Source organism: Hibiscus syriacus, unplaced genomic scaffold (genome assembly GCF_006381635.1).
Source record: "Hibiscus syriacus cultivar Baekdansim isolate YM2019G1 unplaced genomic scaffold, ASM638163v2 tig00110201_pilon, whole genome shotgun sequence".
NCBI lineage: Eukaryota > Viridiplantae > Streptophyta > Magnoliopsida > Malvales > Malvaceae > Hibiscus > Hibiscus syriacus.
This window is the reverse complement of record NW_024062624.1, coordinates 1,730,170-1,758,039: the sequence shown is the minus strand read 5'-3', so window position 1 is coordinate 1,758,039 and position 27,870 is coordinate 1,730,170. Positions and strand designations below refer to the sequence as shown.

The 27,870-nt window shown below is 34.2% G+C and overlaps 1 pseudogene; it reads left to right on the top strand.

The window, feature by feature from the left end:
- Positions 1 to 343: 343 nt before the first annotated feature.
- The window catches only part of LOC120218917, a 37,557-nt pseudogene continuing 10,030 nt past the window's right edge, over positions 344 to 27,870 (top strand).

Sequence of the window (27,870 nt, the reverse complement as noted above, 5' to 3'; positions counted from 1 at the left end):
ATTAAATCTCAAAAGTAATAATAACAGAGGGACTAAATTATAATTTGACGAAATTTTATAAAACTTTCAGGTTTCATCTTCGTCACTTGAAGTAGGAACAGTTCCAACCATGACTGATCCAAAGGTTGCCGGAATCAACAACCAAGCTTCCCAAGTAGGCGGACTCGACCGAGAGGCTCGAGTTTTACGATACAAAGAGAAGAGAAAGAACCGAAGATTCGAGAAGACAATCTGATACGTTTCCCGAAAGGCCTACGCCGAATCAAGGCCAAAAATCATAGGCCGATTCATCAAAAGAACAGAAACCGACATTGATGTCATCGACGACCACATGTTTAACTCCATGCCTTCTGCTTTTGCATCGGCTTTCATGGCGGAAACAAAGTACGGCATCGTCACGTCGTACGAGTCAAATTTAGAGGAAGAAGAAGATTATGATTGTGTATTATAGTTATTGAGTTCCAGAAAGTAGAATAATCCGATCTAGAGGCAATTGAAATTAATGGGAAGAATTGTGTATTAATGGAGTTTGTGTTAGCCATTTTTGTTTTGCAAGAAGATATTAGTTTCGTCTGAAGTTGATTTTAATCTCTGAATAAAAGAAAGGGTTGATTACGTATAAAAGGGGGATGGGTTTCAAAAGTTGTTAGCCATTGTTCCAGAAACTTAACCATTGTTGTTGTTGAGCTGTTTTGAAAGTAGTTCATATCCCACATCGGTGGTTTTGGGGGGAATAAGAGGTAAAGAGGGTGTATAAAAGGGGATGGTTTCAACAATTGAAAATTAATCTATCTTCGAGCTTGAATCGAGTTTCAATCGAGCTCGAGTCTTGAGTTTCAGTTAAGCTCTTGATTTGTTTTGAGTTCGAGCCTTTTCGAGTTCGAGTCGAGTTTCATTATTATCTTTCGAGTTCGAGTCGAGCTTGAAAATTTTAGGCTCACAAGTTTTCGAGTCGAGTCGAGCTTAAATTTAAAGTTTTCGAGTTCGAGTCGAGCTCGGCAATACTTGAGCTCGACTCGACTCGTTTACACCCTAATCACTTGTGGCTGCCGGGCTGGGTGCGGAGGTTGGCCCAAATGTTGCACCAAATATAGTTAATTCGCGTGCTAAGTAAAAAGAAATTAAAGAAAAGACACATGTCGGTGCAGATATAGAATCAAGAACGAAGAACCATGGGGGTCCAATGATTTGGGCTTTTGGGTTTGAAAATTATAATTTTTGGTTTATACTTATTGTACACGAAAAACAATGACGTGTTCTACTTGAAAAAAGAATTTCATTAATAGAAATATATATTTGATACGTATGAATTTCAATTACACCAAATTTATTATAATTATAAAATATGAGTTAAATATTAAAAAAAGACATAATTATTATAATTACAACTCTTTTAAAATTTATATAAATGAAATATATTTTAATTTAAAATAAATATCTTACAAAGTCTTAATTTTAGTTGAATTAAGATTTTAATATCTTACAAAGTATCTCTCTCCATATGTAAAGACATAAGAGTCTAACTGTCAAAATTCAATTTCAGGAAATTTTCTGAATAACTTAGAGAATCAATTGAGTGGACTGAGTAAAGGTCGTGATATTATTATTGCAGATCAGTAATAAATATCGTTCAAAGGCGATTAGATTTTTTACATCTTTACAATTTTAAAAGGCAACGTTTCATTCCTTTTCAAATTGATTTAAAATAAATATTTTACAAAGTCTTAATTAGAGGATAGTATCCTATTACACAATATAAACTCTTTTAGTTTTACAGAGATTTAGTACTTTTGAATGAGCGAAAATAGATTCTGAGATTAACAATAAAAAATAAGAAGATATTCACTGAAAAAAAAATAAGGAGTCAATCTCATCCATCTATTTTCACTTATCTAACTGTCACGCACTCACGCTACGATGATTATTCTAAATCAGTCCTCAAACTTTTAAATATTTCAATCTCATCCCTAAAGTATGTATTTCATTATAATTTGGTCCCTAAACTTTTTAAATATTCCAATTTCATCCCAAATTATATGTATATACAAATCACATCATTTGTAAATTAAATCGTTAAGCCAAGTTATATTATTATATGTTTGATAAAACAAAATGTAGATTAAATTATGGTCGAAACTAATTATATATTTGGATGAATCTAGGAATAAAATTTGAATATTCAAAAGTTTAGGGACTGCTCTAACATATACTTAAATAGCAATTAATGTTTTCTATAGGGTAAATGTTAACTCAATAAAAATTATTGATCTATTTGATCTTTTTACTAATATAAGGATTGATTTAGACCAATCTCTATAATAAATGGACTATTTTGAAGCAAATTTTAAATTAATTTAATTAATAATAGAAACTAAATTTATCTGGTCGTTATAATAGTGGGACCAAACAATTAATTTGACTCGACATAAATTTACTCTGAAAGAAGTAAAAACAACACAATAATTAGGTAAAAAAATACCGAAAAGGAAATAAATCAAGAGAAGCAATTTTAAAAATCTAATGAAATAAGCTTTACCTGTACTTTCTCCATCCAAAACAAGACCTGACCAATAAATAAAAACATGTGGTCGGCCGTAATGCAACGTGCGACACAATCCAGGTGTTGTACTATCCAACCCAAAACCCGACCCAAACAACAACCTATCAGTGCAATCCATTATTTCTAGATCATACTTCCATCTGCTATATAAAGCCAACTTTTAAGAAAAGAAAGCTTACAGTCATCCAGAATTTCAAATTTAGTCAAAAGGATCTCACTATAGATATAGATTTCTATTGTTTAATTTATTCGTAAAAGAACTGGTCTCTATGTTTATTTGATTGGATTTCTTGTGGCTCCGTTGTCTTTCCCTTCTCTTTTGAATCGTGATATCAATAAGGACAATATTTTATATATACTGTTTAGTAAGAAGAAGAATAAATCCCACTTTGCAGTGCCATCGAGTGCTGGAATCTTTAGTTTGAGAAAGTTTACTACGGTTAGTTTCTGTACGGTTACCGTTACCGTCGCGGTTGTCTTTCGAAGAGGAATCCCGGTTCGATACGTAGAGTCATGGATTCGTGCAACTCGACTACTTCGCCTGCGATTACAAAGCCTAAGATAGTTACCGGTCCAGGTGGTTATGTGCTTGAAGATGTTCCTCACTTGTCGGATTATATTCCGGATCTTCCTGTAAGCTTTTTTCCCTTCCTTCTACGTAATAATTATACGTATATTTTATAGACACTCATTTTTGTTCGGATCTTTTTTTCTTATTTTTATTTATTATTTATATTATTATTATTATTTAAATATTTTGTTTACATTTTTGTAGGCTCGGGAATGGAGCTCAAATAGTTACAAAAATTAAACCAACAGCTCACCAGGAGCCAAACAAGCACCCAACCCAGACCTGCTAACCCGAACCGGCCCAGAATCTGGATTCAATCCAGTAGCTTTAGGGTTTTAAAACCCTAGACCTAGCTAGCTGCCGCCGCCGCCTGCTGGATCTGCCATCTTCGACCATTTCTGACGCCGCTATCACCTACAATGACACCGACAGTGACTCAATAAATCAGTAAATCAACAAACCCATAAACAACTCAAATAAAGAAGGAAAATAAATCTAAGGAAGTTAGAAAAAAAAATCCCCGAGGGGATTAACTTGGTTATATCAGCATACAAGGAAAAACCATTCGAAAAAAGGAGAGAAGGGAGAGGAACCGAGAGAAAAGGAAGCCATTTTTAGAACAAAAAAACTAAAAGAAAAATAGAGAAAAAGAACCCAAAACCCATTCGAACCACTGTAACCGAGAGAAAAAATAGAGGGGAAGAGGATTATACCTCGGTTTGGAGATCGAGAATCCTGAAGGTCACCGTTCATCAAAAATTTCGAAGGTATCTAACTTAGATCTACGTGGCTAGAGTGGGGTTTAGGCAAAAATAGGTTGGGTTTCGAGTAGAGAGGGCCGAGGGGAACCATTTGATGTATTTTGTTATCTTCGGCCACCGTCGGCCGCCGTGAGCGTCGCCGTGAACGCCACCGGTGGCGTCGGTCGATGTCATATCTGATCAGAGATTTAAGAGAGTTCTCTCTCACACTCTCTCTTGATTTTCTTCTGAAACGAGATAAATGAATGGGAGATGAGAGAAAAGACTGATTTTAGGCTTAAATATTCCCCACAAAACGACATGGACCACTCTGTATTTTTTTCATATGGATAAATCATCGTTTAGGTCCCTCTTTATTTGTAATTTCATATTTTAGTTACTAATGAAAAGTGTGTTGTTTTATTTCGAGCCTCTAGTTTTTAATGTTTTTATTTCAGTCATTAATTCAAGTTTTTATGAAATATTGCTGATATACGAATCTGACTCAAGGATTTAAGCACATTTTATTTTGGTCACTGTTTTAATATTGAAGGTTTTAGGTTTAATTACTGTTTGATCCTCCATATTTCTATTGTATTTTATTTTAGTCCTAAATAATATTTATTGGTTATTTTCACTTTTAGTACTTGTGTTATTTAATATTTGCAATCTGGGCTATGTTTTATTTGTAATTACTGTTTAACCCTTTTATGCCTCTCATATAAATTTATTTACATTGAAATTACCTTTTTAGTTTTCTTTCTTTTTCTTGTTTCCTTATTCTTGTGACTCTATTTCCTTTTAATTAATCTATTATATGCATTTATTTCAATTCCTTTATTTATTCGTTTAATCTTTTTTAATTTGTTATCTTTTTTGTACTTATTATTTATTTAGTTTGCTTAATTTTGGTATATGATTTCATGCTTGTTTAATTTAATTCTATATTTGACTGTTGACCTTCTCTCTCTCTCTCTTTTAATTTAGTTAGTTCTCCATGTATTATCTTATATCCTATTTATATTTATATGTGAACATATCATGAAATTATATTTACGTCATATTATACGTTTTATCAATTGATATTTTAATAGAAGTGTATTGCATGTAAAGTATGTATGGAAAGTATTTTAATGTATGTATATGTTCTAGGTATTAATATTCATATAGCGTAATTGAATCTACAAATTCATTAGTTTAATTACATAACGTTTATTTTAATTTGATGCATAATGTTTGATCATTTTTTTGTAAATAGCTTTCGAATTTTACATTACTTATATTGATTTTAGATTGAACCCTTAAGTCTAGATTTCTTTTAGGTTTCTCACACTTTAAGATCGGTGTATGTATTTTTCTTATAAACATTATTATGCATGTTATGCCATTTTAAATATTTATATATATGTTTATATGTATAGATATTTATATGTTTTATGTAGTAAAGATTGGTACATATTTTTTAACTTTTTATTAAATGCTATTTTATTTAATAGTTTGTTAAATATCACTCGCTCGGATATTTTTAAGAACTTATTTGTAGAACGGGCGTGGAAAGTATTACTTAATCGAAGTGGTACAATCCGATACGAAGTTCAAACGAAATGGGACTTGAAATAAATCTTGTTCATTTTATTAATTAAATTTCTTAGTCAAATATTGCAATGTATTTTTCTTTAAATGGCAATTTATATTACTTTACGCAAATATCGACTGTCAATATATATTCGATTCGCATTTTTGTCAAAGAGGGAATATTCTTTATGGATAAGAAATAGTCGAAATAGCTTTTCCGACGGAGGATTGCTAATTTCGAGATTTCTTTTCGAGTTAAAGAATTTTTACAAACAATAGTTAATTCGAAGCAAATTAGTTAAGTTAAATCTCAATAAACGAATCATAGTTTAACTTTATTTTTTATTTATCATTTTCACCATTTATGACAATGTGTAAGCGATTTTAGTACCAATTTTGGGCGCTGCGGGGGTGTTAATCCTTCCCCATGCGTAACCGACTCTCGAACCCGTTTTAATCGAATCTTTGTAAATGCAGACCACTTTTGTCTTTAAAAAATAATTTTTCTTAAAATTGTTTTTAAAAATACGTTTTTAGATATTCGGCCTACTTATCTCAAAGGTCGATGGCGACTCTTATCTATTTAATTCAAATCAATTCCAAATCATCAAATTTTCCAAATTAAAGTCATAATCATTTTTTAAAATAATATTTAATTGTTTTCTAAAAAAATGGTTATGACAGCTTGGCGACTCTGCTGGTGACTTTTTTTAGAGAGTCAGTCTGTTGGTCGCTTACACATTATTGTTGTGGTCGAATTTATGAGTTCGAGTCTTTAGTTAATCTATGATTCTTTTATTGAAGTTTTTAATTGCTTCATTTTGTTTATTTGTCATACTAACATTTTAATTTTTGTTTTCAGCTCTGTCCAAGTTTTTGTTTAGAGTTTTTATTTGTTCATCTTCTGAGTCAAAGGTAGGTACGATCCTCCTCACACACATCACGTGCATCTGCATAACATAAGCTCTAGACACGAGCTTCTATCCAAATTAGTCTGGGTGAATGCTTTACTCTCGTAAGAATTTATTCTTCGTATGAGTTTTAGCAAATAACTCATGAGATACATACCTTATACCTTCGTAGGGATTTACTCCTCGTATGGGTATAAGGCAGTGAATCCCCTTGAATTGAACTCGTTCTGTTTGAAACCTGTAATGGGTGAGGATCGAGGGTCAGGCAGTCCAAGGGGGCACCAACATCAAGGACAATTCGAGTACCCTTTTCTTGTTAGAGCCGAAACCATGCATATAGTGAACCATAGAACGGTCACCCTAGGTATAGTCATACCGAACCTCTGTCCGTTAGTAGGTACCTAAAATAGGTGTACACAAAGGATGAGCATTTTTGAACCTTTCCTTTTTGCTTTAAATTATGTTGAATAAAAGCATGCGAACTAGATACCATGCGGTTAAGATCAATTTCTTGAAAAATCATTTTGGGTAGATAGCGTGTCTGGGTAGAAATGTTATTTAATAAAAGCATGTTCGGGTATATATCATGACGGGGTAGGTGTTATATTCATCTTGGAATAACATTTTCATCTGTATCGATTGTCTTACCTGTATTAGCTAATTTCTTTTCTTTTTGTTTTTGCACACTAACTTATTTCATTTCTTTTGTTTGTGTCATTTTTCATATTTCTTTGCATTGCATTGTATTGTCATGACATAATGCGAAAATGTTAATCCGTAAAGGATATTTAAGAGAAAATTTTCACAAGAAGAAATAAAAATTTTCAATCAAGCAGTCGCATACACAAATATGCGTCGAAGGCTAAAAGAAGTCCAGAGTGCAAGAATGAGAATTGCTCGAAGATCGTGCTATATTCGAGACTGAAATGATGATCCACTGATTCGAGGAGTAATCTAGCAGTGGAGTCTTATCTATAATCATGTCATCACTAGTCATCAAGGAGCAACGCAATGACTTCAGTACCACAGAGGCATTAACCGAGTTAAGTTACAGAACGCTTGAGGGGCATCATTTTCAAGAACGAATATCCGAGATGAAACAGTGATCCACTTCAAACTCAACCATCTAAGCAAAGGCTTGTCTGTAAAGTGGACTGACTTGTAATGTGAAGGCTTTTATCTCTGGTGAAAATTGTTCTACGATATTCATCGTTGGGATCAACATTTTTGCATCTGCATTTGCATCTTTTCATTTTGCATCTGCATTTCTTTTTTAAGCATTTTCATAAAAATAACCATAAATATATTAATTTATGAACATTTATTTTTAAAAAATTACCCTGGAAATCGATAAAAACCAGTCTGAAGCCACACATTCGCATAATACCAGAAGTAAGACTAAGAAAATGGATGCTAAACTCGAGCAAGTGCAAAAAGGAATTTCAAGAAAGGATTTTGAAGATGTAACAAGAATGGGAAGCCAAAATGGAGCAAGAACAAAAAATCTACCATGTATCGTATCTTGTAAAACCAAAAAGACCTAGTTGATCAAATGGTAGAAAAATTTGCTGGGCTCAACCAAGAAAGGGGCAAAGAGAATATTTCCACAACTATAGGAACCTCCGAACGTATAATGGCCCATGCTAATCAACAACTATTCATTTCACCCTATCAGATTCCAAGTCACCAAGTAGGTTTCTCCGCCACTGGAATGCAAGCAATCGTGTTAAATCCTCAGGGTAATTCTACTGGTCATAATATATTCTTTCCTGAGGCGATGAGAAGATCCAATTACGAGATTCCAGAGAATCTAAAACAGTGGTGCAGAGAGATATTCCAGGGAATGAGAGAACAGAGCTGTCACCATGGAATGAATGCAAAAGAATTAGTACTAGTTCCTAACTTGGTGCTTCCGGCCAAATTCAAGATGCCCGAATTTGAAAAATACAGTGGAACCAGTTGCCCTAATGGCCATCTCACGATGTTTATACGAAGAATAATTGGGTATACAAACAATGATCAGATGTTGATTCACTGCTTCTAAGTCAATTTAATTGGACCCGCTCCAAGGTGGTACGATCAACTGAGTCGTACTTAAATCCGTTCTTGGAAGGATTTGGCTAGTGCCTTTCTGAGTCAATACAATCACATGATCGATATGGCCCCTGATCGAACAATACTGCAGAATATGGAGATGAATAATGGTGACTTATGACAATATGCTCAACGATGGAAGGATGTCTCATCTCAAATACATCCACCAATGACTGAAAAAGAGTTCATCACTCTATTCATCAATACATTGAAGTCTCCATATATCGACTACATGATAAGAGCTGCCACCAAGAGTTTCTCTGACATCGTTATGTGTGGAGAAATGATCAAAAGAGCTTTCAAGAATGGCCAGATAAGAGGCACTAGCAGTACTGACTTTGATGAAAGAGCTGAGATTAACATTGTGAGATCTTATCTTGCTAGTCCGGGGACCGAGCCTCATAATATTTTTTTCGTGAAAAGACTTATATCAATCCAATTCCAATGACATATGAGGAATTACTCCCAACGCTAGTTAAGAAGAACCTTGTGACTCTAGTTCGATCCAAACCAAGAGAGGTTCCATATCCTGAAGGCCATGATATTAACGCCATATGCAGCTATCATATTGGGAGCTCGGGGCATACCACTGAGAATTGTGGGGCTTTGAAGCGCAAGGTCCAAGATCTGATCGATTCTGGGGCATTGACGTTCAATGTATGATGGGACATTCTGATCAGAAGTCGGCTGGGGCATCCATTAGAAGTTCTGTTGCATTCTCATGCACGTCATCTTGTTTGAACTTGTTTTTATATCCATGATTAAATGTTTGTAAGTCACTTGACGTTTGAACATTTTCAATAAAATACTCTAGTCTTAGGAAATGAACAATAAGGAAATTTTAATCTTGATTTCTTTGAATGTCATTTTAATTAAAAGTTTTTTAATAATTGAGGGTGTAAATCTTTGACAAATGACAAGATTGAACCCCTGTAAAACAAGGACCCCTTGATCCTAATCTAAATATGCACCAGAATCCACACCATTCTCTTGAAAAAAAAACTAAGCTAGTTTTTTCCTTATATATACAGTCAATCATCTTGGCATTCAGGTATGTGTTAGGAGCATATAAAATGGGGCAACTAGCACATGAGATTGCAAAGCAAATTAGTGCCTACTTTTGTTGATGATGTTCAATGATGATTATGATCTTCTCAGATTAAATGGTCAAGTAGATGAATCTAATTTAGGCCAGTTGGTTGGAAATTGAACTCTAACGATGAAATTTTCTGACCTTTAATAAACACCTAGGATATAACAGGTTTTCTTTGGCGAACTTAAGAAATATAATCTGTGTACCCATAATATAAATATATGTATACAATAAAGTTGAGCTATTCCGCTAAAGCAATTGGTTATAGAGGAAACTCGAAAGCCCTGGCTTTATGAATAGATTACATTCAAACCATGACATTGATCGGGTACATGGAAATCTGGTGTTTGCTCTACTGTGGTTATCAAGTAGAAGACTTTGTAACGACATGAATCCTTCAGCTAGCCGAACAAAGGCATTTATAAGATATATGTACAATAAAGCTGAATTCAGCTAGTCAAACATGGCAAATTAAATCAAATTTACTAAATAAGGAGTTTCAGTGAATATGGACTAAGGGAGTTGAGGAACACCTGTTATAGTCAAATTCACACGAGCACTTAGAAATCTCATTTTTAGACTGATATTTCTGCACTGCCTTGACTAGAGGAGTCTACGAAGCATGAACAAATGGAAGATTTCATAAAACTGAAACAAAAGTGTTCTAAAAAGTTTAGCAATTGACTATGCTAGTTGTGTCATTTTGTCCGCCTCCGATCAAAATGCTAAACCAAGAAAGAGGGGCATGTTGTGATCTTCAAGATGGCAGAATCTATGAAACAAACCTTAGAGTTTAGGTAGCTAACCTCGAAACCAACCTTTCGATCTTGATATTTGTCAAAGATTTACAGCTATCAAATATTAAAAGAGCAGTTGACTGTTTTGATATCCAATGAACTCCTGTTTATGATTTGTTTCAATTGTGAAACTTAGAATGAGGCAATATTTTTTCAAAACTCTTTTGATATTTTTCAAAATTTTGAAAATCCAAAGGAAGAAAAACATTTTCAAACAAGATAAGTTTTCCGAAAGTATCTCGGAATTCAACAAATATCTCTCCGAAGCTCAAAATAGAAGTTGGGGCAAGAGAAGCTGAATTTTTTGGGCAAAAAATTGATGGGGCGAGGAAAATAAATTGTCTCAGGTCGAGGTTTGTAAGAGTACACCCTGGTGGAAATGCAAACAAATTGAATTAAGAATACAGTGAAGACTGTTCTCGCAACCATTCTCTTTACAGATTGAGAAAAACATACGTCAACATATACATATATACATACATACATGCATATATACATACATATATACATACATACATACATACATACATGCGTGCGTGCGTGCGTGCGTGCGTGCGTGCGTGCGTGCGTGCGTGCGTGCGTGCGTGCGTGCGTGCGTGCGTACGTACGTACATACATACATACATACACATACATACATACATACATACATACATACATACATACATACATACATACATACATACATACATACATACATACATACATACATACATACATACATACATACATACATACACATACATACATACATACATACATACATACATACATACATACATACATACATACATACATACATACTACATACATACATACATACATACATACATACATACATACATACATACATACATACATACATACATACATACATACATACATACATACATACATACATACATACATACATACATACATACATACATACATACATACATACATACATACATACATACATACATACATACATACATACATACATACATACATACATACATACATACATACATACATACATACATACATACATACATACATACATACATACATACATACATACATACATACATACATACATACATACATACATACATACATACATACATACATACATACATACATACATACATACATACATACATACATACATACATACATGCATACATGCATACATGCATACATGCATACATGCATACATGCATACATGCATACATGCATACATGCATACATGCATACATGCATACATGCATACATGCATACATGCATACATGCATACATGCATACATGCATACATGCATACATGCATACATGCATACATGCATACATGCATACATGCATACATGCATACATGCATACATGCATACATGCATACATGCATACATACAAACATGCAAACATGCAAACATGCATACATGCAAACATGCATACATGCAAACATGCATACATGCAAACATGCATACATGCAAACATGCATACATGCAAACATGCATACATGCATACATGCATACATGCATACATGCATACATGCATACATGCATGATACATAAAATTTGCATCAAACATTTATTATCATGTATATTAAAGACAATATTCTCCTCACTTGAGGATAAATTCAATAAAAAATCAAATAAATTTCATCTTAACATCCATCATAACATCCAAGATATTCGAAAATGCATAATATTGATCTCTCAGGAAATGACCAGATGTCTCTAACTTGAAGAAGCAATGATTTGACTTCCTGAAGTCAACAATCAAGACATTTCCTAAACATGCAGGAACAAGCAGACTTTCTATCGCCTTTAAGGGTATTTTTTTAAAACAAAATTTGTCTCGTTTGAGACAGTTTTATAAAAACATATTTTGTCTCAATAAGACAACTTCTCTTAAAACAAACTTTGTCTCGCTTAAGACATTTTTCCTTTGATATACAAATTTCAAATTTGCTTCACTTGAAACAAAATTAATCTCATTTAAGATTGTTGTTTCCTTCGAAAACAAATTTTCTCTCTTGAGATATTTTCCCTTTGAGATACAAATTTCAAATTTGATTCACATTAAACAAAGTTGATCTCACTGATCGTTTTCTCAAAAACAAATTTTGTCTCACTTGAGACAGTTTCTCTCAAAGCAAATTTCGTCTCGCTTGAGACATTTTTTCTCTAAGATACAAATTTAAATTTGTTGTACTTGAAACAAAATTAATCTCAGTTGAGATTTTCAAAATCGATTCATCTCGCGTGAGATAGTTTCCCTTTTAAACACAAATCTTGAAATTGTTTCATTTGAAACAAAACAAACACCTTTGAGATTATTTCCTTAGAAACAAAATCAACAATCTTTTTCTCTTAAAACAAATTTTGTCTCTATTGAGACAGTTTCTTTTGAAGAAAAATCTTTAAGTTGTTTCTTTTGAAACAAAAATTTTTGAGGTTGTTTCTTTTGAAACAAAGTTTTGTATTTCTTGAGACAGTTTTTCGTGAAAAAACTTTGAGTCATTTTTTTTAAACAAAAAAAAATCTTTGAGTCGTTTCTGTTGAAACACTGTCATAATTGAGATCGTTTCCACTGAAACAAATTTTGTCTCCCTTGAGGCAGTTTCTTTAGAAACATAAAATCTTTGAGTCTGTTTCTTTGGAAACAAAATTTGCCATCTTTGAGTCTGTTTCCCTTGAAACAAAACAAACATCTTTGAGATCGTTTCCCTTCAAACGAATTTTGTCTCATTTGAGACAGTTTCACATAAAACACTGATCTTTGAGAAAGTTTCCCTTAAAAACAAATTTTGTCTCGTTTGAGACAGTTTCTTTTAAACTTCATCTTTGAGTTTTTTCCCTTGAAATGAGTTTTGTCTCTTTCGAGACAATTGCTTTCGAAACACATCATCTTTGAGTTTGTTTTTCTTGAAACAAATCTTGGAGTCCGTTTCTTCTTAAACAAATCTTTGAGTTGGTTTCTCTTAAAACCATAATCCATAGATAACCAGCCGTCCTCATTACGTCAGAACCAAACTATCACCACTCCTAAAGATAACCAGTCATCCTCATCACGTAGGAATCGAGTTATCACCACTCCTAAAGATGACCAGCTGTCCTCATCGTGTAGGAACCGTGTCATCCCCCGACCAGACCTCCTCATCATATAGGAGTTGTGTCACCCCTAGATAACTAGTCATCCTCATCGCGTAGGAACTAAGTTATCATTCTTCCTAAAGATGGAAAAAAATCTTCATCACGTATGAGTCGTGTCATCCCCGACCATACCTCATCATCACGTAGGAGTTGTGTCACCCCTAGATAACCAACCGTCCTCATCGCGTAGGAACCAAGTTATCATCCTTCCTAAAGATGACCAAAACTCTTCATCACGTATGAGACATATCATCCCCGACCATACCTCCTCATCACGTAGGAGCCATGTCACCCCTAGATAACCAGTTGTTCTCATCGCGTAGGAATCGAGTTATCACCCTTCCTAAAGATGGCCAGAACTCTTCATCACGTATGAGCCGTGTCATCCCCGACCAGTTCTCCTCATCACGTAGGAGCTGTGTCACCCTTAGACGACCATACCTCTTCATCGCGTATGAGCAGTGTCGTCCCCAATAACAAATATTATCCAATTTCTAAGCAAAAAGGGGGAGAACCAGACAAAAACGTGTTGTCTTGTCGTCTTTGCCCTATTCTTGTTAACACAAGAATGTGCAAATAGGGGCAACTATAGACACCCGTTTTTGTTTGGGTTTTTTTTTCTTATTTGTATTTATTATTTATATTATTATTATTTAAATATTTTGTTTACATTTTTGTAGGCCCGAGAATGGAGCCCAAATAGTTACAATAATTAACCCAACAGCCCACCAGGAGCCCAAACAAGCACCCAACCCAGACCTGTTAACCCGAACCGGCCCATAATCTGGATTCAACCCAGTAGATTTAGGGTTTTAAAACTCTAGACCTAGCTACCTGCCGCTGCCGCCTGCTGGATTTGCCATCTTCGACCATTTCTGCCACCGCTATCACCTACAGTGACACCAACAGTGACTCAATCAATTAGTAAATCAACAAATCCATCAACAACTCAAATAAAGAAGGAAAATAAATCTAAGCAAGTCAGGAAAATTCCCGAGGGGATTAACTTGGTTATATCAGCATACAAGAGAAAACCATTCGAACAAAAGGGGGAGAAGAAAGAGGAACCGAGAGAAAATTAAACCTTTTTAGTTTTCTTTCATTTTCTTGTTTCCTTATTCTTGTGACTCTATTTCCTTTTAATTAATCTATTATATGCATTTCTATCAATTCCTTTATTTATTCGTTTAACTTTTTTAATTTGTTACCTTTTTTGTACTTATTATTTATTTAGTTTGCTTAATTTTGGTATATGATTTCATGCTTGTTTAATTTAATTCTATATTTTACTGTTAACCTTTTCTCTCTCTCTCTCTCTCTCTCTCTCTCTCTCTTTTAATTTAATTAGTTCTCCATGTATTATCTTATATCCTATTTATATTTAGAGAAAATAACCTCAGTGACCAAAAATGCCTTATAATATACGAATTTAACCAACTTTTTTTGGATTTGCCAAAATGACCAACAAATTCGCAACGCGAATTCCAATTTCGCAACCCAGTTTCCAATTTCGCAACGCGAATATGTAAATCGTATTGCAATTTTCCAAATTCGCAACGCGATAGTCAAATTCGCAACGCGAAAGTCAAATTCGCAACTGAATTTCAAATTCGCAACGCGAATTTAATTTCGCAACAGGTTTTAGTTTCGCAACACAAATGTTTTGGGTATATAACAACGTAGCAGCAGTAACTCATAACCTAAATCCCTAAATCGTAACTCATTCCATTTCCATCTATCACTCTCTCCGGCGACATCCGTTCCTATATCCAACGGTATCCTTCCCCATCTCTATTTTTTTACATAATTTTATTTCTATATAATTTTCAAAGATATTTAGTTTATAGCTCGTTTGTTTAGTAAATTAATTTACAATTTTTAGAATGAAATCATCTAATGTTGATCATGTTTGGATAGATTTGTGTTTTGGAGGGTCATGGGAGAATGTTCATGGTGTTTTACAATATGTGCCTTTACCCATGAATCTTCAACTAAAACTATCATTAAAAAGGTTAACTTATGAAACTCTAATGTTACGTGTTGCAAAGAAATTGAATTTAGAGCCTCTAAGTGGATTTAGGCTATCTTATCTGAGAAAATGTAAAGTTTATTTGTTAACTGACAATTAAGATGTTGAACGATTCATTGCTTACATTAGTGTTTTGTAAGAAGATGATGTTACATTATATGTTGTTGAACCTAGAAGTAGTGAAGTTGAGTCAGTAGCGGGTAGTAATCAACTAAGTTCTTCAACCCAAAATTTAATGGTTCCACCACAATTTCATCACCAAGCAAATTTTGTTTCACCACATTTCCAATACCAAACACAATATTAAACACAATCTCAAAACCCACAACCTTTTCCTAATCCAAATCCCAATCAACTTTCAGCGCCAAATTCCGGTTTTCGTATTGACCAGTTAGACGATTATGAGCCAACAGAAAAAATTGTGAGTACTAGTCAGTATTCAAAATTTGATCTTGGTCAATACCCGGACTTTGATCTTGGTCAATATTCAGATTTTGATGATGTGATGGAAGAAGAAACAAACTCTGCATGTAATGATTTTGATATTGGTCAATACCCGAATTTTGATGATGAAACAACCGCTGCCGAGGAAGATGTTGTTGATGATAATGAGGAGGAAGTTACGACTGTGAATGAACATGTTGAACATCCATTCTGTAATTCATATAACCCTGAAAAAGAAAAAGAAGAAGAAAAAGTCCCCAAAGAAAGGAAAAAGAAGAAAATGCCACGGGAGTATAACTGGAATATGCTAGAATTACTTCAGATACCGGAAGAAGAGTTGGTAAAGATATCAGTTGATTATTACACAAAAGTTATTCGTATCAAGAAAGATGATTGTTTTGATACAAAGGAAGACTTGAAGATAGATTTGTATACGAAATATGTAGAAGATGGCTATCAACTAAGAGTTAACAAATCAGGCAAAGATCATTTCGAAACAAGGTGTATGATTGACAAAAACTGTACGTGGCGTATGATTGCAAAGAGGATAAAAGATTGCGAAATGTTTCAAGTTAGGACTTTTATTGATAAACATACATGTTCAAGAACCCAAGTTTTTCCTCACCATAGACAGACAAACAAAAAGGTGTTGGGTGGTTTTCTGGCTGAGTTAATATTTTTGAATGGAAGGGTATATCGGGGACATGAAATTATGACTGACATGAATGCTCGGTTCAAGATTAATATCTCATATTCTCAAGCTTGGAGAGCCAAATGTTATGCCTTGGAATTATTGAGGGGGTCGCCAGAAGCATCGTTTGCCCAACTGTCGGCTTATTGTCACAATTTAAAGTTGAAAAATCCTGGGTTGGTAACTCATATCAAAACAGATAGAGATGTACGCTTTGAGTTGCTGCTTATCGTCATTGGTGCTGCGGTTAGTAAATAATTATAATTTTGTTGACTCATTTTTATTAGTTGCATGCATTTCTGTTGAAAACAGTTTGATATTTCGATATAACAAATTAAGTTAAATGAATTTTAAGATTTTCTAAATGATTTTCTAAGTATATTCGATATAATTATTCGAATATCAAAATATTACTCCAAATATTTCAAAAATCATTTTTAATCCTTACTTAAGTGTAAAATTAAGTTTTAATCTTAAAACAATTTCAAAATAATCTTTCAAAGTATTTCGAACCATTTCAAAGCCAAAAATTCCAGATTGCTCAGAGGGAACCGATTCCCCCCAAGGGGGTACCGATTCCCCCCTGAATGGTTTGGCTCTGAGATTTCCAGAATGCTCGGAGGGAACCGATTCCCCCATAGGGGGTACCGATTCCCCCTGTTCAACGGTCGAAATATTTAAATTTTACACTTAGGGAACTGATTCCCTATGAGGAGGAACCGATTCCCCCCACGCTCCAAGCTGTTTTATTAATTGTTTTCACACTAAAACGGCTATATGATCTTCACTAATCATCCCCAACGTTCATAAGTGATTCAAGGTGTATTTAAACAAGTTCTGAAGCCCTTGATCAACAAGAAATCATAAAGAAATCATACAGAAACAAGAGAGAAAGCATCAAACACCAAGTTTGTGCAAATCAAGCCAATTTTCCTTTCAATATTCATTTTGCTTTCAAGAACACCATTTGTGCTCATTTGTAATTATCTTTGAGTGTTCTTTTCTTGTTATAGAATTGTGTAAACATCTTACCTTGTGAGGTTTTCCTTGTAAGTTTGCAAATTTGTAATCTTCTCTTTGGGAAAGAGTGTTCTCAAGAATTGGGGTATATTCTTGAGGGTGTTGTAAGGTTATCTCTTTGGCCTCAAAAGAAAGAACAAATTAGTGAATTTGTTGGAAAATCCTTAGTGTGGATAGCTAAGGTAGTGGACGTAGACTTTGATTGAGAAAGTCGAACCACTCTAAATCGCTGTGCAATTACTTTTAATTTTCTGCAAAAGCTTCCATCAAATTTTTAATTGCCAATTCACCCCCCTCTTGGCCAAATCCGTCAATCGATTAACTCAATAATTGGCATCAGAGCCTAACTCATTTGAAGGTTTAATCGCCTCTTGAGTCGATTCGGGAAGAGTTATATCGATAATCAAAGTCATCAATGGCCTCCGCTTCAAACTTCGACTCCGGTCTCGACTCGATGCCCGTCAACAAGCCTCCTTTCTTCAATGGAGCTAACTATGCCTATTGGAAGAATAGAATGATGTACTTCATTCAAGCAAGTGACATGGGAGCATGGAATGCTGTAGAAGAAGGATACATCAAACCTCTCACTCATCCAAGGTTGTGGAGTGAAGAAGAGACAAGAATGTTCCAGCTCAACTCCAAAGCCATCCATATCATTTTTTATGCTCTTGGACCAGATGAATACGAAAGAGTTTCATCGTGTACAACCGCCAAAGAAATATGGGACAAACTTCAAGTCACTCATGAAGGTACCGATGAGGTAAAGAAATCTAAAATTAGTATTCTAACGCATAGCTATGAAAATTTCAGGATGAACCAAATGAAGATATCAAAGCTATGACGGATAGATTTTCAACGATTGTCAATGGTCTCAAATCATATGGAGAGATCATTTCAAATGAAAAGCTTGTGAGAAAGTTAGTCTACTCCCTCCCAAAATCGTGGCAATCAAAGAAGACGGCAATCATCGAGTCTAAAGACTTAACGTCCTTAACTCTTGAAGAGCTAATTGGATCACTCCTCACTTATGAAATGATGCTCGAAGATGAGGTGGACCTCGACAAGATTGACGAGACACCAAAGGAGAATGAGAAGAAGAAAAACATTGGAGTTGCTCTCAAATCCACAAAAGATGATAGTGATTCGAATAACGATGACGATGACGAGGAAATGGCATTGTTTGCCAAACGGTTCAGAAAAATGATGAGACCTTATCGAGGAAGAAAATTCAAACGAAATGAAGGCCTAAAAAATGAACCGAAAGAGAATGACCCAATCATTTGCTACGAATGCAAAAAGCCAGGGCATGTTAAATATGATTGCCCACAACTGAAGAAAAATGGTCAATCAAAGAATAAGCACAAGGCTCATGTGGCTACATGGAGCGATGAAGAAAGTTCCGATGAAGAGGAACAAGAAGTAGCTAACTTGTGCTTGATGACATTTGGGGAAGATTCTAAGGTAACCTCTAACTCATCCGATTTTGATGATTTATCCTATGATGAGTTATTAGAGGAATATAATGGGTTGGCTTCGGATTATGAGAAATTATTTTTAAAATATAAAAACGATGTTTCAAAATTGAAAAATGAAAACAAACTCATATCCAAAACCAACAACGATCTTGAAAGTAAAATCAAAGATTTGCAAATCAAACTAGAAGAGTTTGAAAAGAAAAATTTAGATTTGCAAAATTTACTTTCAAAGATCAATGATGATCATCAAAAGAAAATTGATGATCTTAAAACTTCTTTTGATAAAGTTGGAACAAAACATTTTGAAAAAGGTGGAAATTCAAAATCCAACTTTGTTAGAAAAAGTTTTAGAAACTACAATCATAGAGGTTCCCAAAGAACCTCTAATGGAAAAATCGTTAGAAGTATGTGGGTTCCTAAAGAACTCATTACTACTAAAGATAAAAATATCCTACACAAATGGATACCTAAGGGGACTAGGATTTTGGAAACTAATAAATATGGACCCAAAAGAATTTCGGTACCAAAAATCAAAAATTAATCTATATTTGTAGGGAAAGGAGCATTGCTACAAGGCACGGGAAACAAATTCAAATTTATGGTACCTTGATAGTGGATGCTCAAGACACATGACCGGAGACAAAAGCCGGTTCATTGAGCTTAACGCCAAAAATGGAGGAGAAGTGACTTTTGGAGACAATTTAAAAGGTCACATTGAAGGTATTGGTACAATAGGTAATACCTCTTCCATACAAATTAAAAATGTTTTATATGTGAATGGATTAAAGCATAATCTATTGAGTATTAGTCAATTATGCGATAAAGGATTCAATGTCTTATTTGAAATTAATGGTTGTAAAGTCATTGACATTGCATCTAATCGGATTATGCTTGTTGGTCATAGAATAGGGAACATTTACATGGTGCATTTAGATTCTTTTGATATGACTAATTTATGCCTAGTTGCTAAGGATGAACATGATAGTTGGTTATGGCATAGAAGACTAGGACATGCTAGTATGAGTGTTTTGCAACGGCTAATTCAAGGTGATTTAGTTCGAGGGTTGCCTAAGCTTAAATTTGATAATGATAAAATATGTGATGCTTGTGCTAAAGGAAAACAAAAGCGTGTTTCTTTTAAATCCATTAATGACGTATCAACTAGTAGAGTATTACAATTGATCCATGTAGATCTTTTTGGGCCAACTAGGACTAATAGCTTGGGTGAAAAACAATATACATTTGTCTTGGTAGATGACTATTCTAGATATACTTGGGTTCTATTTTTAAGTACTAAAGATGAAGCATTAGAACAGTTCATCACATTTTCAAAAATAATCCAAAATGAAAAAGGGTTACTCTATAACTAGTGTTAGGAGTGATCATGGCACTGAATTTGAAAATCTTGGATTTATTGAATTTTGTAATTCTAATGGTATTAGTCATAATTTTTCAGCACCTAGAACCCCTCAACAAAATGGAGTTGTTGAGAGGAAAAATCAAACTTTAGAAGAAATGGCTAGAACCATGCTTTGTGAAAATAATTTATCAAAATATTTTTGGGCAGAACAAATACTGCTTGTTATGTTGTTAATCGAGTAATGATTAGGCCAATTTTAAAGAAAACTCCATATGAAATTTTCAAAAATAAAAAGCCTAACATTAGCTATTTTCATCCTTTTGGATGTAAATGTTTTGTTTTAAACAACGGTAAAAGAAAACCTTGGCAAATTTGATGCTAAAAGTGATGAAGGAATTTTTCTGGGTTACTCCTTAAATTCTAAAGCTTATCGAGTATTTAATAAAAGAACTTTAGTTGTAGAAGAGTCTATACATGTTGTTTTCGATGATAATCCCCTTCCAAGGAAGGATTCTTGTGTGAATGATGATGTAGGTGTTATAAATACAAATGATGTTAGACATGAAGTTGGAGAATCATCATTAAAGGAAGAAACGAAGAATGAGGAAACTCATGATCCTCTTGAGAATCCAACCATTGAAGAAAGGGAAGTATCTTATCCAAGAGAGTACAACTATGTCAAGGGTGGTGAGATTATAGGTGATTCATCCAAAGGGGTAACAACTCGATCTTCTCTTAGAAATATTTGTAATTATGTTGCATTTATTTCATGCATAAAGCCTAAGAATATTAAAGAAGCATTAAATGATGAACATTGGATTATGGCTATGCAAGAAGAGTTAAATCAATTTGAGAGAAGTAAAGTATGGACATTAGTTGAAAGGCCTAGTAATAAATCTACTGTAGGTACTAGATGGGTATTTAGGAATAAGCTTGATGAGAGTGGTAATATAGTGAGAAACAAGGCTAGACTTGTTGCTCAAGGGTATACTCAAGAAGAGGGCATAGACTATGATGAAACATACGCTCCCGTAGCTAGGATGGAAGCAATTAGAATGTTATTAGCATTTGCATGTTTTCATGAATTTAAATTATATCAAATAGATGTTAAAAGCGCATTTTTAAATGGTTTTATAAAAGAAGAAGTGTATGTGGAACAACCTCCAGGTTTTGAAGATTCAAAATTTCTAGATCATGTTCTTAAATTGACAAAAGCTCTTTATGATTTAAAACAAGCTCCTAGAGCTTGGTATGAAGATTGTCAAATTTTTTAATTAAAAAAGGTTTTTCAAAAGGAAAGGTTGACACTACATTGTTTTTAAAGCATAAAGGTAAAGATTTATTAGTAGTTCAAATTTATGTTGATGATATAATATTTGGTTCTACTAATGATGTTCTTTGCCAAGAATTTTCTAAGCTAATGCAAAGTGAGTTTGAGATGAGCATGATGGGGGAGCTCTCATTTTTCTTGGGACTCCAAATCAAGCAAAGAAAAGATGGCATCTTCATTAATCAAGCTAAGTACGTCAAAGATATGCTCAAGAAGTTTGGACTGGAAAATGAGAAACCTCATGACACTCCAATGAGCTCTTCAACAAAGCTTGACTTAGATGAAGGAGGTAAATGTGTAGATATTAAATTATATAGGTCAATGATTGGCTCTTTGCTTTATCTAACTGCAAGTAGACCGGACATTATGTTTAGTGTTTGCTTATGTGCTAGATTTCAATCATGTCCTAAGGAATCACATTTACTAGCTGTTTAGAGAATCTTTAGATACCTTAAGGACACTCCTAGTTTAGGACTTTGGTATCCTAGAGACTCTAGTTTTAGCTTGCATGCCTTCTCTGATGCGGATTATGGAGGATGTAAATTAGATAGGAAAAGCACCTCCGGTACTTGCCAATTCCTTGGAAATATGTTGATTTCTTGGTTTTCAAAAAAACAAAATTGTGTTGCATTATCTACCACTGAAGTGGAATGTATTTCAGCCGGTAGTTGTTGTGCACAAGTTTTATGGATGAAACAACAACTTTTTGATTATGGAATTGAAGTAGGTACTATTCCTATCAAGTGTGACAATACTAGTGCTATTTGTCTCACTAAAAATCCCATCCAACACTCTAGAACTAAACACATTGAAATTAGACATCACTTCATTAGAGACCATGTCACTAAGGAAGATGTAGTTCTAGAATTTGTTGATACTTTGCATCAATTAGCATATATTTTTACAAAACCCTTAGATAAGGAAAGGTTTTGGACACTTAGGAGAGAATTAGGTTTAACTGACCTATCTTCACTTAGTGTTTAAAATAATTCAGCACTTTTAATAAATACTGAAAAATGCTCATAATAGTAATTTTTGATTGCATTCATTGCTATTAGTTAGGGGGAGTTTATGATTCTTGATGAAAAATTAATTTTATGTTCAAATATCGATTAAAGATTAATTTAATTGTTTGAACATAATTATTTTTCAATATATGAGTTGCCTATACCACTAGATAAGATTAATTTAGCATTTTGTGTGCTTAAAAATCAGATTTTAGCATTTTGGTGCAGAGGGAATCGATCCCCCCTCATGAGGGAACCGATTCCCCCTTTGAAGAGGAATCGATTCCCCCCACAAGGGAATCGATAACCCCCTGGGGTTCTGTTAAATCGGGCAGAACACCCAAAACCCCAAAATACTCAAACCCTCTTCCGTCGTTCTCTCTCAACTTTTCTCAAATCTCCATTCTTGCCTCAAATCAACGATATTAATCAGAATTCGAATCAAATATCATCTTCTAAACCTGTTGGAATCATTAAAATCGTGCAAATAACATCTAAATCCCCTCAATCTTCATCTTTCAAGGTAAATTTTTCTAAACTCTCTATTTCATTGATTTTGAACATAAGATTAGTTTTAATTAGTTCTAGGTTGAAATAGTGATCGGGCATTGATTGTTTAATGATTAGAAACTAGATGTTACAACTAATTTCATCAAAAACACAAGAATTTTACAAAATTTTAAAATTTTCGAAATTAAAAAAAATGTTAATTTTCAAATTATTGTGTTTTGATTAAATTATGTTGTTATGAAAACTATATATATATATATTGTTTCTCAAAACCATATTTGTCAAAAGTTTTTCAAAAACTTTGCCCAATAGGATTGATTTAGCGAACCTTGAAATATTGAGGACTCAATTGAGTTTTGGGATTAATTGAATTGCATACATTTGTTTTTAAAATTTCAGGTTATCCAATCTATTCCGATTTCCTTTACCATGTCCAATCCTAAACGTGCTAGGTCTTCATCTAGTCGTTCTAGTCGTCAACCAAATCCACCTCCAAATCCTCCTCCTATTCCTCAAAATCCTATTCCAAATCTTGATCCTAACTTGACTATCCAAAATTCTTGTTTCAATCAACCGGGTCCTAAAGATTATCGTTATTGGTTTTACCAATATTTTGACTCGTATAAGATTAGGGAAGAACGTATCCTATCTCTTCAAGCTATGGTTGCTATTAACTTTAAATATCTCCCTATCTTGCACGAATGGAAATTTGATAAACTTTTCGAACTTGAACTCGTTGTCTATCATCAACTTGTTCGTATCTTCTATTGTAATGCCGTTTGTATCAAAAATCGTGACAAAACCAAAGCCATAGGAGTACGTTCCTACCTCCTAGGTCAATATTTTCATCTTGATCCGGCTTACATAGCCAATGCCTTAGGCTTGGATAATGAAGGTTTATCAAATGAAAAACAAGTTTTAGGCTCACGATATAAACGAAATGATAGTGCAAGTGTTCTAGATCTTCATGAGCGTTTTCTTCATCTCATGATCACTTGGTGGTTTCGACCATCCGGGGGTCGTTATTCTACTCTCAGAGCTTTAGATCTTTGGTGGTTGCATTGTTTTGAACACAATATAAAAATAAACCTTTCCGAGATTATCTTTGCTGAGATTGTTGAAACCGTTAACCTAGTGCCAAATAAGAAACTCTGTTCTTCACTATTTTACGGTTGTATCTTTAGTAATCTCTTTTCTAAAGCCGAGCTTCGAGTTGGTCTAGATGCCTCCTTTCCTCTTAAGAAACAAATCAATCTTCTTTCTTTAACAAGAGCGGGATGGGTCAAAAATAAAGAAATCGGTGAATGGGTTTGATCTTCTGCAACTACTCCGGGAGCTAGTTCTTCACAAGCTCCACTCGAAGCTGACGAAGATCCAGAGTTTGAACAATTAATGAGGGATATCGATGAAGCCGAAGATGAGCCTGAGCAACCCGAGGAGCATGGACAACAATCGACTCAAATGCCTCCATATTTTCAATCCTTTATGGAGACATTTGATTTCCGATATGCGACCATGGATTCGCGCTTTACTTCTATAGAGTCCCATTTATCCATAATGGGAGCTCAACAATTAGAGATTCTCCGAGAGATGCGAACAAACAACGCTTCAATGAATGAACGTATTGATGCACTCTCACACGAGATGGCCGCTATGCGAGCTCGTTTTCCTCCTCTCGATCCTCCTACGGATGTTTGATTCTATATTTTGCTTTGAACTCCAAACTTATTGTTTTAACATTTTGAATATTTTGGAATGTTTGAATTTGTGGATTATGAATTTGTTTGGATTTATGGATGGTGTGAACTTATATGCTTGGTGTGATTTATTCATTATTGCATCATTTACATCATTATTAGCAATATGACCAATTTTGCCATATCACATTGTTTATGAATATTGATTATGGAACTAATGGCTAATGTTTCTCTTGATTGTGATCTTAGCAGCTTATGCATACATATACCTAATCAATTGGCTAAAAGATTTTCACGTTTCTTTGAATCTTTTTGATTTAACAAAAAAGGGGAGAAGTGTATGTTTTTAAAATTTTTAAAAAATGATAAATGGGAGAAGTGTTAAAGTAAGGGGGAGTAATTTCAAAACTTGATTTCAAATTCTTAAAATTACTAAAATATTTTGTTATATCAAAAAGGGGGAGATTGTTGAAAACATTTTTATATTTCGATATAACAAATTAAGTTAAATGAATTTTAAGATTTTCCAAATGATTTTCTAAGTATATTCGATATAATTATTCGAATATCAAAATATTACTCCAAATATTTCAAAAATCATTTTTAATCCTTACTTAAGTGTAAAATTAAGTTTTAATCTTAAAACAATTTCAAAATAATCTTTCAAAGTATTTCGAACCATTTCAAAGCCAAAAATTCCAGATTGCTCAGAGGGAACCGATTCCCCCCAAGGGGGTACCGATTTCCCCCTGAATGGTTTGGCTCCGAGATTTCCAGAATGCTCAGAGGGAACCGATTCCCCCATAGGGGGTACCGATTCCCCCTGTTCAACGGTCGAAATATTTAAATTTTACACTTAGGGAACCGATTCCCTATGAGGAAGAACCGATTCCCCCCACGCTCCAAGCTGTTTTATTAATTGTTTTCACACTAAAATGGCTATATGATCTTCACTAATCATCCCCAACGTTCATAAGTGATTCAAGGTGTATTTAAACAAGTTCTGAAGCCCTTGATCAACAAGAAATCATAAAGAAATCATAGAGAAATAAGAGAGAAAGCATCAAACACCAAGTTTGTGCAAATCAAGCCAATTTTCCTTTCAATATTCATTTTGCTTTCAAGAACACCATTTGTGCTCATTTGTAATTATCTTTGAGTGTTCTTTTCTTGTTCTAGAATTGTGCAAACATCTTACCTTGTGAGGTTTTCCTTGAAAGTTTGCAAATTTGTAATCTTCTCTTTGGGAAAGAGTGTTCTCAAGAATTGGGGTATATTCTTGAGGGTGTTGTAAGGTTATCTCTTTGGCCTCAAAAGAAAGAACAAATTAGTGAATTTGTTGGAAAATCCTTAGTGTGGATAGCTAAGGTAGTGGACGTAGACTTTGATTGAGAAAGTCGAACCACTCTAAATCGCTATGCAATTACTTTCAATTTTCTGCAAAAGCTTCCATCAAATTTTTAATTGCCAATTCACCCCCCTCTTGGCCAAATCCGTCAATCGATTAACTCAACAATTTCACATTTAAATGATTATATTTCTTGTGTATATGATTTTGTAGATTCATTCGTTTATTACTTACATGCGCCAGTTATTATAGTTGATGGAGCACATTTGAAAAGTCGATACCTTGGAGTAAACTTATTAGCAGTAGCCATGGATGCTAACAATGGGATACTGCCAATAGCTTACGGGGTTGGCAAATCTGAAACCTCTTATTCATGGACATGGTTTATGGGGCATCTTAGGGATTGCATAGGTCCTATTAGCAATCTGACAATCATATCCGATAGGGCAAACTCAATTGACAACGCTGTTAGAAGGTGTTTCACAGATGTTTTTCAGGGACTTTGTGGTGTTCATTTGTACATAAATCTAAAATCAAGGTCTGCTGGTATAAAAAATCACAAATGGACATACTGGAATGCTGTAAAAGCTTATCGGGAAGTGGATTTTAATAAGCATATAAATTGTTTAAGACGTGTTTTGCCTCAATGTACTCAAACACTAGAAGATGTCGGGTTTGAAATATGGTCAAGAGTACATCAACTTGGAGCAAGATATGGTTTCATGACGTATAATAGTGAAGAATCAATCAACGCTCTAAGTCGTCATTCCCGAAAATTACCCATTACTATATTAATGGAGTTTTTTTGAGCCTCTATTCAACAGTGGTACTACAAGAAAAGAAACCATGCAGGTATTATTTCTTTAAATTCGTAACTTATCATATATTTTACTAAGTATTATTTATTTAAATTTACAGGAACAATGGAACGTCGTGTTACACCATGGACTGAAAAAAAGATAACGAAACGTGTTGTGAAGTTAACGTCCTGGAGAGTTGAACCATGTTCAAACACTTTGTTTGAAGTATTGGATAATAACTTAAATGGGGTTGTCGATCTAAATGCAAAGACGAGTAGTTGTAAGAAATGACAAACATCTGGTTATCCGTGTGGCCATGTTATAAAAGTTGCTCTTCATCTAAACCAAGATGATTCAAGCGCATACGCTATGGATTGCTACACTACAAAAGTATATTGACGGACTTATGCCAAGATTGTCTACCCATGTCCACATCCTTCTGAGTGGGACATACCAGATGGCTTACAAACAGTTTTGCCACCAGTCATGGACAGCAAGCTACCTGGCTGACCAAAAAATCACGATCGTATACCGTCTAAGGGTGAAGAGAAGAGGATATCGACATGTAGTCGGTGCAAGGAGAGTGGTCATACAAGGTTGACCTGTGGATCACCAGTGCCATCAAAATCATCTTTTCCTCTACCAAAAAATGGATCCTAATCAAAATCCAAAGCTCATATGGTG